Genomic DNA, 7,515 nt, shown 5'->3' on the forward strand with positions numbered 1-7,515 from the left:
GGAATTAATCACCAATACCATTCCTAAGCTTAAAACTAAGGGAGCAGAATTTTCAGTTTTTATACCCTAACTTTACTGTTCCATTAGTTACTGTTGCAATGGGAATTTGAGAAAGTGATAAACATGAAAGTTGTTCCTTATTTTGTCTAGTTGAATTTCTTTTTTTGAATCACTTCATTTGGAGTTTTGTAGCTCCAGTTATGGTCCAAAAACCACAGCTGGCCGGATTGAAAAATTGCAGAATTGACCATATCTACAGTGCAGTGAACAGTGACTGTAACTGCCTTGTTGGATAGGTTCTGGTCATAATTTGGGGTAGGTTTCTTCATGAAAGTTGTTTGTCTATATCTTAACTTGTTGCTGTAAAAATTTCAGGTCAATTGGGCCATTCTACAATGAGTTATGGCCAAATGAACAATTACTATTCATTTGGTCATTCTGCAGAATCTAGTTGCAGGACATCCGAATTGGGGCCAGTTTTTTGTCCACTTGCTTTGGTCTTTTGGGCATGGTTTCTTCACCAAAATTGTGCCATTATGTGTCTAGCTTCATGTCCAATTGGCCAAACACCAATTGAACCTACACAGCCAAAGTTATGGCTGTCCAAACAGGCTGGACTCACAGCCACACCTACTGCTCTCACTAGGCAGCCACATCAAATCAGTTTGTAATGCTATAGTTCACTCCAAATTATGGCCAACTTACCTAAAATGGTCACTAATTGACCATTAGAATGTTCATTCACCATTACATAAGCAAAGTCCAAATTTCTCTCAAAACCCTAATTCCTAATTACTCCAATCTTACATTATACATACAACTAAGGTTTTTAATTCACTTATACACATCAAGGGACATCCCTAGATTTTAATTCCATTCAAGCCATCAAACTCAAGAAAGTTCATGGCTGTCGAAAATTTGAAGAAATTCTAACATGTATAATTTGCTTCAAATTTTACAATTCCTTAACTTAAATTGATGTTCTAACAAGAATTAAAAGAGTAAGAGAGAAAAATATGGCACTAACCTCACTTGAGAGCTTTTCAAGAACTCTAATTCTTCACCTTTTCTCTTTCTTTTTGCTGCCTAAGGGTTGTTCAAGGTGCAAGGATGAGTTTTAGTGAAAGAAGTAGGAGGGTTTATGGTGAAATGAAGAGGGAAATGGAGCTTGATGGAGTGTTAATGGAGGTTTGGGTCAAGGGCATGATTTCGGTTGGTTTGAGGAAGAAAAGGGCAGATGGTATTTTGATTTCTTTTTTCTCAATTATCTCTTTTTATTAGTTAATTAAGTGGTTGTTTAAATGTAATTGGTGGAAACTTTTAAATGACATCATAATGATGTCATAATTTGCATTATATTGTATTTTCTTTTCTTTTTTTTTACTAACTTCAAATTAATTTTTCATCAACATTAATTCATATTTTATGTCATAATAATTATTTACTCAACTGGACAAGTCGGCCAAAAATCGCCTCTGAAGGCGAAATGACCAAAATGCCCTCCGTTTGGCTTAACGGGTCAAAATTGTCTGTACCGATTGAAAAATTTTTCTAAATATTTTCTTGGCATTCTAATGCCATAATAACCTCAATGACCCTTCTCTGGAGTCCCCAAAATTATTTTATGAATTTTTTCCCATGTCTAGGGCTCCTAGTTGCGAGAACCGCAACTTCCCTCTGGGTTACCCATCGCTTGGGCACCGGCTCATTTGACTTAGTTGTATTTTATTTCTAAAATTTTTACTAAATTTTTCTTATTAATATTTGAGTGAATTATGGTCCATCACTTTAGTTTAAATATTTTTCCGAACGTTCTAGCTGTCCGGACCGACACTGGTCACCGGAACAGTAGAATGTACGAAGTTGTTACGGGGAGGGTGTTACAACCTGTCTTAATTTGGCTCACATTTTCAAATTTAATGCTTGTTTACTAAAGTGAATAGGTGCCTGGGTCTCTTAGACGTAAGAGGAGAACTAGGGCCAAGGGTCTTAATCAACAGGAGAGGTACCACCTCAAACTATTAATCAGACATCTGAACAGACGCCTATGGCTAAGACTGGGGCACAACCATTCCAATTAGCTATTGCAGCTCAAACACCTAGGGCTGGTCAAGTTACTGTGGCAGATCTGGCAGCGGGATTGCATGCAGTGAATCGTGCTGTTAATACTATAGCTGAGTACCTTACAACTCAACCACAACAACCAGTGGTTGGCTCTACTTCAGCACCAGCTCAAAATAGGGCTCGATTCCTTGACTCTACAAACTTTCTCAAGCTAAAACCAAAGGAGTTCACTGGAGAGGATGCATTAGCTGATCCCTTAGATTTTCTAGATGACATGGAGAGGTGTTATGACACTATGGGTTGCAGTAGTGCTAGGATGGTGATGTTAGTGGAAAATCAGCTTAAGGGAGTTGCTCGTGAGTGGTATATCTCTAAGAAGAATGGGCGACCTGAAGGTTCTATCCTCTGGCCTGAGTTTCACTCTCTCTTCTTGGAGCGATTTCTCCCTCCTAGTGTTCAAGAGGCTAAGGCTTTGGAGTTTGAAACCCTAAAGCAAGGTAAAATGACAGTTACAGAGTATGAGATGAAGTTTACCAAACTATCCCGCTTTGGTAAACACTTGATTCCAAATGAGGACAAGAAGTCTTGTAGGTTTGAAAGGAGCTTACGAGATAGGCTAATTGATCGTGTAGCTCCTTTACGACTACCTAAATATGAGGAGGTGGTTAATCAGGCTAGACAGATGGAGATGTATGATGATGAACATTGGGCTCGTGAGCAGAGCAAGCGATTTAAGAAAGATAGTCAAGGTAATCAATTTAACAGAGGACAGAGTTATCAGGGTTCTTATCAGGATAATAAGCAGGGTTCTCAGTCTATAGTTGGCAATAGGGCACATCAATCTGGAGTTGGTCAGGGACGTGAGTAGAGGACACATGCAGGGAATGCTCGGTATAACCAGATTAGCACTGAGCCTATTACCACTCCTTGTCAGCATTGTGGTATGCCACATAAGGGCACTTGTCATTAGGTCACTGGAGCATACTTTGGTTGTGGACAGTTGGGACACCGTAGACAGGACTGTCCTACTAGTGAGACAACTCAGGGTGCTGGTCAAGCAACATATTCTGCTCCCTCTCAGGCTCAACCAGTTTCACAGTATAGTGGTAGAAGTCAGGGTTTTGGTGGTCGCGGTCAGGGTAGTAGAGGTTTTGGTGGTAGAGGACTTGCTCAAACTCAGGGACAGGCATCTGGTGGTAGAGGTAAAGCTAGGGTTTTTGCTTTGACTCAACAGGATGCTCAGGCGTCTAATGCAGTAGTGACAGGTACACTTCCTATCCTGGTTCCAGTCACTCCTTTGTTTCTCCATACTTTTCCATGAGATTTAGTGCACCACCTACTTTGTTAGAGTATCCTTTATCTGTATCAACACCTATGGGGGATCCAATAGATACTGATATGGTGTATAGGGGATGTATAGTTCACATTGGAGATAGGGAATTAGCTACAGATCTTGTTTCTTTGGATATGTTTGAGTTTAATGTGATTTTAGGCATGGATTGATTAGCCACTTATCACGTTTCATTGGATTGTCATAATAAAGTTGTACTCTTTAAAATTCCTGGGGAGGCAGAATTTCAATTTCAGGGAGATCGCAGTATAGTCTCTAGTGATCTTATCTCCGTAGTGAATGCTAGACGATTATTGCGAAAGAGGTGTAAAGGGTATCTAGCTTATGTTAGAGATGTTCAGGTAGAAGGTGCAGGTTTGGAGAATGTTACAGTGGTTAAGGAGTTTCCTGATGTATTTTCAGAAGATTTATCAGGTTTACCCCTGGAGCGAAAGGCAGAGTTTGGTATAGACTTAGTTCCTGGAACTAAGCCCATATCTATGCCACCTTATCGTATGGCACTCGCAGAACTTAAGGAGTTGAAGGAGCAACTATAGGACCTACTAGATAAGGGGTTTATTCGCCCTAGTGTTTCTCCATAGGGTGCTCCTGTGTTATTTGTACGAAAGAAGGATGGGTATTTGAGAATGTGCATTGATTACAGGCAATTGAATAAGGTAACTGTGCGTAATAAGTATCCTCATCCACGCATAGATGACCTTTTTGACCAACTTCAAGGTGCAAAGTATTTTTTCAAGATTGATCTTTGATCTGGGTATCATCAATTGAGGGTCAAGAAAGAAGACATACTCAAGACGGCCTTTAGGACTAGGTATGGACACTATGAATTTCTTGTAATGTCTTTTGGTCTTACTAATGCTTCGGCCGCTTTTATGGATCTCATGAATAGAGTTTTCAAGCCTTTCTTAGATTAATTTGTTATAGTGTTCATCGATGACATTCTAGTGTACTCAAAGAGTAAGGAGGAGCATGAGCAGCATTTGAGAATTGTCCTTCTGACCTTACGAGAACATAAGCTATATGCCAAGTTCTCAAAATGTGAGTTCTGGTTAGATATTGTGGCTTTCCTAGGCCATACAGTATCTAAGGATGGGGTGTGCGTTGATAAGAAGAAAGTTGAGGTAGTGCTTCATTGGCCTAGACCCATAACTGTGTCAGAGATTCGTAGTTTCTTGGGTTTAGTAGGGTATTATAGACGATTTGTTTAAGATTTCTCTCGTATTGCAGTACCTTTAACTAAGTTGACACAGAAGAATGTGAAATTTCAGTGTTCTGAGGCTTGTGAAAAAAGTTTTCAGGAGCTTAAGACTTGTTTAACTACAGCACCAGTGTTAGCTATTCCATCCGGATCAGGAGGTTATGTAGTATATTGTGATGCTTCAAGGATTGGTTTAGGATGTGTTTTGATGCAACATGGACGGGTTGTTGCATATGCTTCTTGTCAGTTGAAAAGGCACGAGCAGAATTATCCAACTCATGATTTGGAAATGGCTGCAGTAATTTTTTCTTTGAAAATCTGGAGGCACTATCTGTATGGTGAGACTTGTGAAATCTTCACTGATCACAAAAGTCTCAAATACATTTTTGACTAACGTGATCTTAATCTTAGGCAAAGGAGATGGGTAGAATTGCTGAAGGATTATGATTACACCATACAGTATCACCCTAAAAAAGCTAATGTAGTGACTGATGCTTTAAGCAGAAAGTCTTCTGGTAGTTTAGCCCATATATCTACCAAAATGAGGCCTCTGATTGGTGAATTACATGGGTTGCTAGATCAGGGAGTAGAGTTTGAAATCATAGCTAGATCATTCTTAGCACATTTTCGAGTTAGGCCTATCTTGATTAATAGAATTAAGGCTGCTCAAAAGAGGGACTCTCAGGTATGTGTGATTATAGATAGTATTCATCAAGGCCAAGCTCAAGGGTTCATATTAAATGATGATGGAGTTCTTCGTTATGGCAATAGACTTTGTGTCCCCAATGTTGATGAGTTGAGAAGAGAAATCATGGAGGAGGCACACCATTCTGCTTACACAGTACACCCAAGTTCAACTAAGATGTAACGTGATTTAAGGGAGCATTATTGGTGGGGTGGCATGAAGAGGGATGTTGCAGACTTTGTTGCTAAATGTTTGACTTGTCAGCAGGTTAAGGCAGAACATCAGAGACCATCTGGGTTACTTTAGCCATTGCCTATTCCCGAGTGGAAGTGAGAGCATATTGCCATGGACTTTGTTGTGGGTTTACCTAGTACACGAGGTGGTTATAATGCAATCTGGGTGATAGTGGACAGATTGACAAAATCTGCTCAGTTCCTTCCTATGAAGACTACATATGACTTTGCTAAACTTGCACAGTTGTATATAAACAAGATTGTTAGTCTTCATGGAGTTCCAGTTTCCATTGTCTCTGATCGTGGTACTCGGCCATTTCGATTTTGGAAGAAATTCCAAGATGCTTTAGGAACACGAGTAGACTTTAGTACTGCTTTTCACCCTCAGACGGATGGACAGTCAGAAAGGACCATACAGACATTAGAGGACATGCTTTGTGCATGCGTTATGGATTTTGGTGGCTGTTGGGATCATCATTTGCCTTTAGTGGAGTTTGTTTATAATAACAGTTATCAGGCAAGTATAGAGATGGCTCCATATGAGGCATTATATGGTCGAAAGTGTAGGTCACCGGTTTGTTGGGATGAAGTTGGAGAAAGAAGGCTTACTAGACCAGAGTTGATACAATTAACTTCAGAGAAGGTTCGACTAATTCGTGATCGACTTTTGACTGCTCAAAGTCGATAGAGAAGTTATGCTGGCCCTAAGTGTAAAGATGTAGAATTTATGATTGGTGATCATGTATTTATGAGAGTTTCCCCTATGAAAGGAATCATAAGGTTTGGGAAGAAAGGGAAGCTTAGCTCTCGTTTTGTTGGTCCATTTGAAATTTTGGAGAGAATTGTAGCAGTTGCTTACCGTTTAGCCCTTCCACCTGATTTTGCACATGTACATCTAGTTTTCCATATTTCTATGCTTTGGAAGTAAGTACCAGATCCATCTCATGTTTTACAACCTCAAACCATGCAATTTAGGGATGATATGTCATATGAGAAGCAACCAGTAAAGATTTTAGATCGACAAATTAGGAAACTAAGGTCTAAGGAAGTGGCTTTGATCAAAGTCTTGTGGCATAATCACTCAAGTAGTGAGGCCACATGGGAGGCAGAATCTGAAATGCGAGCCAAATATCCTCACTTATTTGATTCTTCAGGTTAGAATTTTGTCTATTCAAATTCGGGGACCGAATTTTTTTTAAAGAGGGGAAGTATGTGGAAACTCATATACATTTATTATTTATTATTATTTTATTTTAATTAGCTAACAATAATTTAATATATTTATAAAAAATATATATATTTTATTGGATGGTCTGCTTATTTTGTAACACCCCAAAATTTTAAATTTTATGAGCATTTTTGGTATTTTAATTTTATTTAAATTTTAGGAATTTTTTTTTGAGATTTTTCGGATTTTAAAAATTGGGTTCGATTTTCGAAAATATAAACTTTGATGATTTTTAAAAATTAATTTAAAAACCACGTGGCAAAACTAAAAATATATTTGGAGTCTATGTATTTTTCTGAGTTTTCTGGAATTTTTTCGGAATTTTTGGACCTCGTTTTCAGTCCAGAGGCAGAGTAAAAATTCAAAATTTTGTATCTTAAATCGGACCGGCCGAATCGAACCGGACCGGATCGGACCGGTCGAATCGGACCGGCCTTTTCCTTTTTCTTCTTTCCTTCCCTACGCGCGTCGACCTCTCTTCCTTCTCTCTCTCTTTTCTCTCTCCTCCTGCCCCTGCCACGACCACCTCCCTGCCACCCAGTAGGCCAGCGCGCCTCCCGGCCTCCCGGCCAATCGTGCGCGCCCAAAATGGCCGAAAAACGCGCGCGAACTCCCTCCCTCGCGCGCGCGGCGTTTCGGCTTCCCTGGCCAAAATTCGGCCGATCCGGCCACCAATTGGACCGGGTCTTGTGTCTAAAATCATCTACTCGGCGAGAGCTTTCCATAGACACCAAGAACGCCGAAATCAATTGAGCG

Source organism: Hevea brasiliensis, chromosome 12 (genome assembly GCF_030052815.1).
Source record: "Hevea brasiliensis isolate MT/VB/25A 57/8 chromosome 12, ASM3005281v1, whole genome shotgun sequence".
In the NCBI taxonomy this organism is placed as follows: Eukaryota; Viridiplantae; Streptophyta; class Magnoliopsida; order Malpighiales; family Euphorbiaceae; genus Hevea; species Hevea brasiliensis.